This window comes from Triticum urartu, chromosome 1A (assembly GCF_056163025.1).
Source record: "Triticum urartu cultivar PI428250 chromosome 1A, HENAU_Tu73, whole genome shotgun sequence".
Taxonomy (NCBI): Eukaryota; Viridiplantae; Streptophyta; class Magnoliopsida; order Poales; family Poaceae; genus Triticum; species Triticum urartu.
Genome location: NC_141873.1, coordinates 313,989,316 through 314,001,243, shown reverse-complemented (window position 1 = coordinate 314,001,243; position 11,928 = coordinate 313,989,316). Strand labels below are relative to the sequence as shown.

At 41.2% G+C, this 11,928-nt stretch overlaps 1 long non-coding RNA gene across 16 annotated transcripts; it reads right to left on the bottom strand.

Annotated features, from left to right (window-relative positions):
- Window positions 1-3,679: 3,679 nt before the first annotated feature.
- Window positions 3,680-10,807, bottom strand: LOC125556498 (uncharacterized). Of its 16 annotated transcripts, none has more exons than XR_015602081.1 (4): window positions 10,278-10,749; window positions 8,857-10,192; window positions 8,354-8,394; window positions 5,639-7,529 (listed from the first exon to the last, which is right to left on the bottom strand). It is a non-coding gene; the product is annotated as an uncharacterized LOC125556498 (long non-coding RNA). The 16 variants fall into 16 exon arrangements; XR_015602084.1 differs by having other exon boundaries at window positions 5,639-7,483; XR_007305118.2 differs by having other exon boundaries at window positions 9,602-10,192; window positions 10,278-10,743.
- Window positions 10,808-11,928: the final 1,121 nt, after the last annotated feature.

The window sequence follows — 11,928 nt, the reverse complement described above, 5'->3', positions numbered from 1 at the left end:
CCACATATCTTTTCATTATCAATTGACGCATAAGCATCAACTATGTTCTCACCAATAACACTCAAGAGAGCAGCCTTAAACAGGGTATCCATTTTCTGAAAAGCTTGTTCCTGTTGAGCATCATATTCTCCTTCAGGATTGCCAAGAGTGGCGTCATAGCAACTCATGGTTTGAAACCATAAGACTGCTCTCACACGCCACCTCTTATAGTGGATACCCTCAAACATAGGATGTCTCATGGAAGCAGCAAAACCACTCGAGGTAAATTGTCTATAATAAGGTTTTTGGACTGTTGGAAATATGAGCAATTTACCAAATAATTTTACTAACAAAAATACTAGATAAAGCATGAATAATATAGTAGAGATAAAGCAAGTCATGCACTCTGACAGAGAAAAGGTAAATAGCATCTGCATATATGAACTTGAACTAAACACATCTAGAACAGACACTAGATCAAGTTGCATATATGAAGTAGAACCTAACATATGTAGGGCAGACACTAGAACAAGGAACTGTGGAAAGACCTTTAACAGAAAGAGTAAGAACACGTACGGGACAGCAACAACAACAGTAGCATTGGACTTGGGGTATGTGTCCTCGCTAGCCATGTCATTGAGGAGGTTGTCGACGTTGGGGAAGAAGTCGTCGGAGTCCGGGGCGTTCGTGACGAAGAAGTTATTAGTCACGCGGAGCGCTCTTCAAAAACCTTATCACCCTTCTCCCGTACAGGACTCAAAGTGGTGTGGTTTCAGAGGCCTACTGTGCAGACCTGTGGTGCACGCCGCAAGCCGGGATGGGGAAGAACGTAGCAGCAGCGCAGTGCTCAGGAACTTGGTGGCAAAAGGGAGATGATCTTCTGGTGCGTCTCTCTGGGAGGAGCGACCTCCTTTTTATAGGCGCAGGAGAAGAAGGCGAGAGGGTAGCGACGGGAGATGAAACGAAGAGAGGGAGGTGAAGTGAACAGCCAGTAGCCGAAGGGATGCGCCGTTCGCATTCAGTCTCCACTATAGCAAAAATCTTTTCAACTTTCGTGTGACCTTTCGTATACCAGTCATGCGTGGCAAAAATTTAGACATCGGCTCGGCTCATTCCCGCAACCCGCGGCGCGGCGCGTCGTGACGAGGCGTGGCGTGGCGGGTGGCGAAGGAGGAGCGCGCGCGAATGTCCCTCTTGTTCTCATGCTCATACATGTGGGGAAATATCCTCCCTTATAAGGAGGTCCAACTCTCACCAAACTAGCAATATGGGATTAAACTTTAGTTCCACCTCTTTCCTTGCACGAATGGGCTGCGTGGGCCTTTAGGATTTATTAGGAATTTCTGAAATGCTATTGGGCTGGCCCAAAATAGACAAAATTCCAGCATTATCAGTACTAAGCCTATATCTATGCTCATATAATTATCAGTACCTAAATTATTTTGATATATGAAAACCAAATTTAGTTTTCTAGTAACAGTTTTATTTTCTGTAGTCAGCCACACGGTCGCGCCATGATGACTAATTCTTTTCATGAATCGTCGGCTGGTTCGACCTTCGGCGGCGGCGACGAGCAGAGTTTCCTTATTCAGGAGTAGCTCCGCCAATTCATATCTATATCTATACCTAATAATAAGAAAGAGGTTTGTTCTGTCGTTACATTAGGAAATTGCCCCAGAAGTTAAAAAATATTACCCATCAATGCCATCTCTGATGGAGGTGAAGGTGTCGCGTTGTTTCGATAAGATAGATATCGTTTTTTATGAGAGTCGACTTTGACGATCTGACTAGGAACGTGCGAAGACGTCGTGCCTTAGCAATCGCTAAACCAACTTCCGAGGGGTTATTGACCACGCCGGAGCACGATCAACCTGACCACGAGGGTCTATTTCCTACGAGCAAACGAAGAACAAGCAAGAAACTGATATTGCAATCTGGATATTGCGAATATAAGATGAAAGTTTTATTGATCAAGATGGGTTTTGTGACGTCTTGGTCTGGTCGTTGAACACAAACAAAATACGCGAAGTTGCAGGAATAGCGAACTTTTAATCTAAACAAACCCAAACTCTAAACAGTGCCCTAAGGGCTGTATATGTGGAGGAAGAGGGGGGGAATTTCGTGGCCCTTGAAGGAGGGGTCCGAAACCAACCCTATCTCTTATGATAAAAAAGTTTCGCACAGGGGAATTCTTTGTCTGGGCCGGCCCATAAAGTAGGGACCTCCTATACTACGCTTTGTATGCTGGGAGAGGATGTAGCACGCCCGTTTGAGCTGGCCCATGTCCAGGTGACCTGTTTTTTAAATTTGGTTTTTTTATTTTTCCTATTTATTTTCTGTTTTAGTTTTTTCTACTTTGAATAATTTGGGACTTCAAAAAAGTTACGAAAATAAAAAATGAGAATTTTAAAATAAATTGTTGGTGGATTCAAAAATGTTTGTGATTTTTAGAAAATGTTTACTTATCCAACAATTGTTTGAAATTTGGAAAACATTTTTTTGGGAAATCAAAAAATGTTCATGATTTTAAAAAATAGTTATGAAAAAATATTTATGAAACTGAACAAAAAATTTTCAATTCAAAAAATGTTAATGAATGAAAAACTATCCTAAAAATTCAAAAACTTTTTGTGACTACAAAATAGTTTATTCATTCATTAAATGTCGCTAATTCAAAAAATTATCATGCATTTAAAAAATGTTCGTTAAATCAAGAAAAATGTTCGTGAATTTCGAAAATTGTTCCACCATTTTCCAAAAAAGAATGTTTGTCGATTCAAGAAAATTGTTTGGAAAAATGTTCACAACTTTTAAAAAAGGTTGCAAATAGTATAAAATATCCATGAATTCGAAAAATATTCTTGATTTTATAAAATGATAAAAAATTTGTAAAAGTGTTCATGAATTTGAAAAATGTTTATGATTTCAACTATGTGCACGAGTTTAAAAAAATGTTCATGATTTCACGAAATTGAGAGTGATAATGTATGTCGGTGATGTAGCAAAATATGGTCAAGGCCATTGAAGATTATGATTGTTCTTTCTCCCATTGCAACGCTTGAGCCTTTTTGCTGGTCCATCTAATAAGGAGAAGTCCACTCTGCATCATCTAACTTTGCCTTGCGTTTGTACATACATGTGCATATCTCCCTTTTCCTTGTGCCTTTATGAACAGGTCCATGGTCTCCAAATCCCTTTTCATTCCTCTATATAAATAAAAATTGAGTAGGATGAGTTTGCATTCAGATGGAAGGTGTCTTGCAGCGATGATAGTATAGGAGCCATCAAACAGATTACCGGGAGTAGAGACATACCCGTTCGCTCATGCAAGTGACCTAAGGCGCACAGCTCGGGTTTCCTGTCTCTCGTCAGCATTGTTGTCGGTTCCCCTCTCCTATGGTCCTAGGACCGTGGAGGCGCGGTGAATCCCGGCTCTTGTCGGTAGGAAGGCTTTGTTTTAGGTGTTTTTCTAAGTTTTGTCAGAGTTTATGCCATGATCAGGAAGACGAGGTTGTGACAGCTTTCTAAAGATGGAATAAGGTTTTTCCCGCCCAGCCCTCGTTCGGGCTGTGCTTCTAGCGCCGTCGGAGGGCGTGTGAAGGTGTGTTTTCGACGAATCTCGTGGGATCCAATTGGCGTTTGTCTTTCTGTAGATCCGCTTGGATCTAGTCTTCATTCGTCTACGTCTGTGTGTCTGCAGGTTGGATTCTTCCGATCTGCATTTTTTTCATTGGTGGCGGTTGTTGTTCTAATGCGTTGGTCATATGAGGCCTTAGCACGATGACTTTTCAACTGTCTACTACAACAATGTTTGTTCGGCTCCGACAAGGAAGGGATAAACGCCTTCAACTCGCTCCAATGCTTGTAGTCGTCGCTAGATGATCTATAAACTTGGATGTGATTTTTACTCCTAGTGTTTTTCGTACTACCTTGGCAGTTGATGAATAGATCAAAAGTTTTTTCGAAAAGAAAACAGAATGTCGGGCAGATCCAGCTGGTACGGTCAGTGGTGTTCCGGGGGATGCATAGCACGGTTACCATATTAGTTGTATCATTAACTTATTTAAGAATCACCTATTATTTATGAAAGAAACTGGATCTGTATTTCTGGGTCTATTCAAGACACATGAGTTGTAGGAATTGAGAAAATGTTCTTTGCTTCCTCTATGCTTCTGTAACTTTAGGACTTGATTTACAGCAATCTTGAACTCCGCATCGGTGATGCATACCTAACTCATCTTGATTTTCTCAAATCAGCTGTGAGCCCTTAAGCTATCCATAGTGAAAATAACATAAGTGATAACATATGTCTAGACAAATAAATGATGTGACAAGTAACTAATGAAAAATGAGAAGCTATAAAATGAGTATAATTTAATAAATAAATTGTTGCAAGATGCCACACATATGTAGTACCCATTATAGAGGTAGTAACATAGACTAATAACATTTGCATGTTACTAGTCTAAGTTACTCACCATCATGCAGATAGAACTAGCTAAATATAATACACTACGAAAAATACATTTTACATCTATACAAGCCCACCAACAATAATCCAGATAAAGATTTCTTTTCTAGCAACATGTTTAATCTCGCATGCATATAGTCATGATGACACTCAACTACTCTCTCTCAAGGTCCAGTCCTTCGTTGCATGTATACTACATATTAATGATTCCAGTAAATAAAAAAGAAAAGCTAGCGTGCAAAGTAGACATTAAATATTACCTCAATACTTGTAATCTGAATTTGCGGCTTTGTATATAGAAATTGAGGGAGTATCAATTTTGCTAAACCTCATTCAGCTGAGTTAACAAAGTCTCAGTCAACCCCATTACCATAGGATGCAGGGGCTTCAAGACCTACGCGTCTTTTGTGTAGGCTGGCTCGGTTGTCCACTTGTTTCGTCGTCTGGACTAGTAGGGACGGCCCGTCTAGGATTATGCGCCTTTTTTTCTTGTTTACAACAGGCTTGTGCTGGGTTCTGTGGGCCCTTTTCTCTCACTAGTAATCATGTACGTGCAAATGCACATATTAATGAGTACACATAATTTTCCAGTGAGATAAAATAGTACAATACTATCAAGCTTTTTGTTTCCTGTTTCTTGCTTCGAAGGTTTTTTCTCGTTACAATATCCCATCAAATACAAAAGATACTAATAGACAAGCCTTTGGCTGTCGGAGGAAATTGCGTAGCTAAAAGTAATATATATGCAGTAGAAACAATATATTGATAGAAACCATAACTGAATTATTTCAAGTATTTATATATAATGGTCTATCAGCATTACCCTTTGGCTATCAGCATTAACCTTTGGCTATCAGCATTTTTCTACAAATTAATCAATGTTCTATATAATGGTCTTCGTTTCACAGGAAATGCCAACTTGTGATAATGTTCTGCATAACATTGAATCCACTGCATCTTCTTTTCAGCTTGAATCCTTTGTATCCAAATAATGTACAGAGAAATAAATCACACTTAACATGGATCGGTGATGGTAAAGCTATGCAATGGTAGAAAGAAATATCACTTCACTCTTCAGTTTCATCCATACGGTAAGCGTAGCCAGTTTATTTCCCTTATTATAGACTCATTTTGGCTTATATGCAACGATCTAATCACAAATCTAAAACCTGAGAGGCCTTACTGATAGATCGTAAGAAGCTCAATCGAAACGTGGAAATTACAAATATCATAGAAAACTGTTTTTGAGCAGAAAAAAATTCATACTAATTTAGAAGATAACTCAACATTGTTCAGTTATGGTCATATGTCAATGTATATAATCAGTAAGTACAAAAACTCTAGCTATTATTGAATATTCCTTCAGTAACATCCCTCCAGTGTTGTCAACACAACAATATAAGCTAGAATAAGAGAAAATGGTAATTAGAGAAACTGCAAAAATAATCACACCGCTACATGATCGTGGAGAGAACAAATGTAAATATACGATTTTCAACCATACAGCCCAGCCTCACTCAATCTATCCTTTTTAGGGTTACAACCAGCTTGAAATTACATGCAAGTCATCACTTCACATTAATCATCTTGAAATTATACGCAAACAAGAAATACAACCAACTGAATCGAGATCAAGAAAGATAAAGGGGGATGGAACCTATGGACTGGAACATTATGATGTGGATCCTATATATGGAGTCTTACATGCACCCGACAGATGTTGGCCTGTATAGCGAAATATATCTAGCACACAAACAAGAGGTTTAATATGATAGACCATGCTACCATGTTGAGAAATCATGCAAAAAAAGCAGTGAAACCCCCACAAAAAGCATGATGCACAATGAAACTACGACTTGATATCTTTATCCACATCTCTTGAATGGCACTAAACAAAATAAATCATTTTCTCGAAAACTTTGAGACCAAGAGATAGGACGCTTAATAATTAATAGATCAGAAAGGAGTTAAAGAAGACTAACCTCATGTCATATAGACGCATTCTTTGTGCGAGAAATCATATGGATCAAAATTAACACCACATAGTGAGGAAACTCTCTTGATGAATATAATACTTATTGTTTAATATTAAGATGTCTTCGACAGTGGCAACAACTCGGGGTTGGTGAGCTATGGCATCGAGCGAATACATGACTCTCCCGGCTATACTTACATGTTCAGCAGAACTCAGTGTCAAACAAATATATGTTCAGATTTCATCTCATCAACGCATACATGTAAATTCGAGAAACAAACTCGTGAATTAAATTGATAAAACGATGGTTAATATAAAACGTAGACAACTGCAGTTGTGAGGTAATCAGGAAAAGATGCAAGCAGGTCACATACCAAGCCAGTGACTCTAGACAACCTCCCAGGCTTCTTGGCCTATCTGTTTTCCTCACAAGATCCACATAATCACTTCACTGAACCAAGAAATGGGATCACTTATTGATAGTTAAACATGATTTTTTATCCACATCTCTTGAATGGCACTAAACAAAATAAATCATTTTCTCGAAAACTTTGAGACCAAGAGATGGGACGCTTAATAATTAATAGATCAGAAAGGAGTTAAAGAAGACTAACCTCATGTCATATAGACGCATTCTTTGTGCGAGAAATCATATAGATCAGAATTAACACCACATAGCGAGGAAACTCTCTTGATGAATATAATACTTATTGTTTAATATTAAGGTGTCTTCGACAGTGGCAACAGCTCGGGGTTGGTGAGCTATGGCATCGAGCGAATACATGACTCTCCCGGCTATACTTACATGTTCAGCAGAACTCAGTGTCAAACAAATATATGTTCAGTTTTCATGTCATCAACGCATACATGTAAATTCGAGAAACAAACTTGTGAATTAAATTGATAAAACGATGGTTAATATAAAACATAGACAACTGCAGTTGTGAGGTAATCAGGAAAAGATGCAAGCAGGTCACATACCAGGCCAGTGACTGTAGACAACCTCCCAGGCTTCTTGGCATATCTGTTTTCCTCACAAGATCCACATAATCACTTCACTGAACCAAGAAATGGTATCACTTATTGATAGTTAAACATGATTTCCTGATCATCAGCTCACTTGTTAGGTTAAAAATATACATAAAGACGGTTATTAGATCAGCATGCCTTGTTTCTTGCAATATTGGTGGCAGATGGAGGCTGATACTTGTGATGTGCAGTTAAATGATTTAATCATTTAAGGGAGATTTGATTTGATGCCTCTGACTGACTATATCAGGCAATGGATACTGAATAATCGCATCATACTTTGAGATAGCAGTAAGGTTAATACTTTAGGTTATTTACCAAATTACATTACTTGCAAAATATTTACCTATCTACAACAGGAAATCGTATATGTATCAGTATTGATGGAGCTAACATTAAACGGTATAATCAACATGTCTAGCTCAGAGCCCTCTTCCTATCATTCCATGATATACATGCTTTTATCCTGAAGTTTGCATCTACTTCGCTATGTCTATTCAGATCAACTTAAGGTTCTAGGAGTAATCAATAGTAAAGTTGGCGGTGTAGAAAAACCAGGATCATATGTATACGTTCAATTTCAGACCACAACATGGCCTACAAGGAGGGAATTAGCTAGGCAACGGAAGAAGCCTGAAAGGTAATCTTGATTAATTCTAAAATAGCAAACCATGATGGATGCCGGTGAGCTGCCTAAACGAACGTAAACATTGTTCATCACAAAAATTCAGAAATTTGTCATTCACTAATGGAGCACACACATGCCAGGGATGTTAAAGAAATGGGGAACATCGTACATCATTAGAAATATTCATGCAATATTGAGAAGCTCAATTATTAAATGGTGCAAACAAAGTAAGCAGAATCTCAAGTAAATATGAATATGTGACGAAAAGGACCTTAGATGCTGCAGATGTTGATGAGTAGCAATATTCTGTACCTGTAGAAATAAAGTATGCATAGTTAGGGAGGAAGAGGAAACTGAATTTGTTTTCATTCTGTCAAAATTATATATTTCAAAATGTCATTCAGTTTTGCCGCATATGGTTTTTATGTAAACATTTGAATGTTGAAACATATGTTTCATGAATCTTGAAACATATTAGCTTGCACAAATTTTTTAAAAAAAGTACTACATTATTTTCCCGTATAAAATTTAAGAAAGCGCTAGCAGCAGACTCGTTAAGAGTGGAGGCTTCAGAAGATGTTGCAGAGGTGTGGAAGAAAGTAATACTCAAAAATAGAATTTTTTAGGTCAAATCAAGTTGCATCTCTAACTGGAGATGAAAGGTTTAATGTCATGAGTGTACCAAGCAGAGAGCATCTATTTTGCAAGCAGAGAGGCTGCAGGGTGCCTTTTATGCATTCAACAGAAGGACTAAGTAGATGCATCCTTTTTCACCTCCTATATTCACCATCCGCCTCTCCCATTTCCTCTCTCCACTGCCTCCTCTCAACCCATCCCGGTAAGCCCCACCTTCGCCTCGTCGATGCATACGGCCTTTGCATCACGGTGCACAAACCTTCATGATCTAAATAGATCTACCTTTCATGTCAATATATAATGCTTGCTCACAGCCCATGACTCAATCTCTTGAAACAACAAAACACGTGGGTTTTTAAAAAAAAATTGAAACTACAATGTGGTATTTTTTAACTCAAACTACATTGTGCAGATTATATATTTAGATTATTTAGATTATATATTTGAGTAGTTGCGACAAAACAAAACATCGTTGCCGATACTATTGTGGATAACCCAATATAGCAAAACTTTGGCCTCCTTTCCTGTAGTTAGGCAACTTCAGGAGCATAGCAACACAATGGGATGGGAAGGTAAGCAACAAAACTTCAAATGTATGAGTTGCTTGGACTACAAATTTCTGAAATCCTCACTAATTCAATATGTCCTCATAAACTGTAACCCTTTTAGTGCTGTGTGTGGCATTGGCGTTGGATCATGATAATTCACATACGGCAATTGTTCCAGAATAATTGTTCCTGCTGTGTGGAAGAATCATGTATGTATGCACTAAAATAATCATAACCATAAGGATCATGTATGTATCAGATTATCTTGTGTGGAAAGAACAGAACCACAAGCATGTTGTTCAAACAATGCACACTTGAATGTAAAGAAAACTTACTGGCTCAGATGAGATCGGCGGAGGCAGAGGAGGAGCAGAGGAAGGCGGGCGGCGGAGAATAGGATCAGTGGGCGGAGGGCGAGGATGTACAGACTGAAGCGAAAAATGATGCAGATGAAGGAAAGATTCACCAGGTTGAACAAGCCTTGGAGTGGTCAGTACAAAACTGAAGCCTGACGATTGCTATGTCTCTAGCCTCTACAATTCCCATAAATAGAACACAAAGTTGAGAAGATGTTGGTACATAAGCAAAACCACAGAGTTGAGACGAGCAAACAGTGTTGTGTGTCACGCATCCAAGCAAGCATGCATCTAAAAATTTCAGTTTTCTCACACCCACCTAGTACTAATAAATTAATTGAAGTTGTATGTAGATTCGCAGGAATCCCTCCGTGATGTGACCTGACCTGCATGAACTGAGCTGAGCAGATGGATAGATTCAGTCTAGCAATTCTGGACTTGTCCTCTCCTCTGTTGTCCCGAGAGCAGAGCAGATGGATAGATTCAGTCTAGCAATTCTAGACTTGTCCTCTCCTCTGTTGTCTGTGTCTCAAGAGCAGACATCGGTGTAGATGCTGCACCTGCGTGCATCTGCATCAAGGAGGGAGGGTGTGAGTGAGGGGAGCCGCCAAATCCAAAACAATCAAGAGTCCAATTGGGAGAGGAGAAGAGGGACCTTGACGACATCCAGGCATTCCATGGCGGCTGCGGCGACTCCATGGCCATGGGAAAGAGGCGCACGGACCTGGCCTTCCGTGGCTGCATGCCGGGGCGAGGTGGATTGGATCCGGCTGGGAGCAGAGGAGAGGAGGCGTCCCATCCCAAGTGAAGAGGAGAGAGACTCGCTCCGGCGGAGTGGCGGAGGCCAAGCTGCGGCGGGGCGGCTCCGGCGGCAGGGGAGGCTCCCGGCGAGCCGCGGCGGGGGCGGGGTGGGCTCCCGCGGTCGGGGAGGCTCCCGGCGACCCGCGGCCGCTTCCCGTGGCTCCGGCGGCGCGAGGAGGCGGTGAAGGGCGCGGCTGCGGGAGGAGGAGGAGGAGGTCGTGCGGGAGAAGGAGGAGGTCGTGCGGGCGGGCGGTTTACTTTCTTTTTTTACCGCGGGGCATAGTAGCGATCGATAGATTGTGGCTTGTTGCGTGGTTTTTTTGAGGTAAAGCAGAGCTTTATTGAACTTTAACGGTGCTTAGGCAAATCGCCTTGAGCACAAACAGCCACAGGGGTTGGTACATCTGACTCCCACTCTATATAGTGGTTTGGTTCATACATGCGGCTAATGGCAGCAAGTTCATGAGCTACATGGTTGGCACTATGCCAACATGCTGATATTACATGCTTGGAGAACCACAGTTTCAGTTGGAATTTCGAGTTCTCGATAATCGCCGCATAAGGTGACGAATCAACCTTCCGCAAGTCCAATGCGTCGGCCAGGAGTTGGGAGTCGGTCTCAAAAACCACCCGTATCATTCCCAGTTCAGCAGCCATGGCTATGGCCTGTGTCATCGCATGTGATTCGGCCCCAAAAACATCACATATATGGTCTTGACGACCAGCTCGAGCTGCAACAATATTTCCTTCTGTATCCCTGGCAACAACTCCCCATCCAGCATGAGAATCTCCCACCCGGAACGCTGCGTCCGTGTTTATCTTGATCATAGCATTCGGCGGAGGCTGCCATAGTTGCATATGTTTTTCCTTGGCGGCCGGTTGCAGCGCTTCTGCATATTCTAGTACTTCAGCACGGACCCTTCTTGCTAACTCTGGCGCCCCGACAGGAAGCTCTCCCTCCCGGAGCTTGTTGCGGTTATTCCACCAGTTCCACCATAGGATGGTGATCATAATACGCTTGTTTTCGTGCAAGCCCCACAGCAGGTCCATCGTCGCATGCACCGACGTCGCCGTCTCCAATTTCATGCGCTCCGGTTCCAGCGCTAGGTCTCTCCATACCTCCTTAACCGACTTACATTTGATGAACAAGTGTGCACCATCCTCATCCACCCGGCCACAAAAAAGGCACTTGGTGTCCTGGATTTGTATTCCCCGTCTGACTAAGTTCGTGCGCAGGGCTAGCGACTCGTGCTTCAGTCGCCAGATAAACAGCTGCACATTTTTGGGGCATGGTAATTTCCATATCCGCTTCCATGAGTCATCATCGCACTTGTCCAGGTTATGATTGTTTCCAGTGCTACCCCCGGCGCCCCCACTCACATGTCGTTTCTCAGTCTCGACATGGAGTTTATATGCTGACTTGACTGAGTGTATGCCTTTATTATCAAACTGCCATGCGATGAAATCTTCCACCCCGTCTCGTAGGGGGATCTGCAGGATATGAC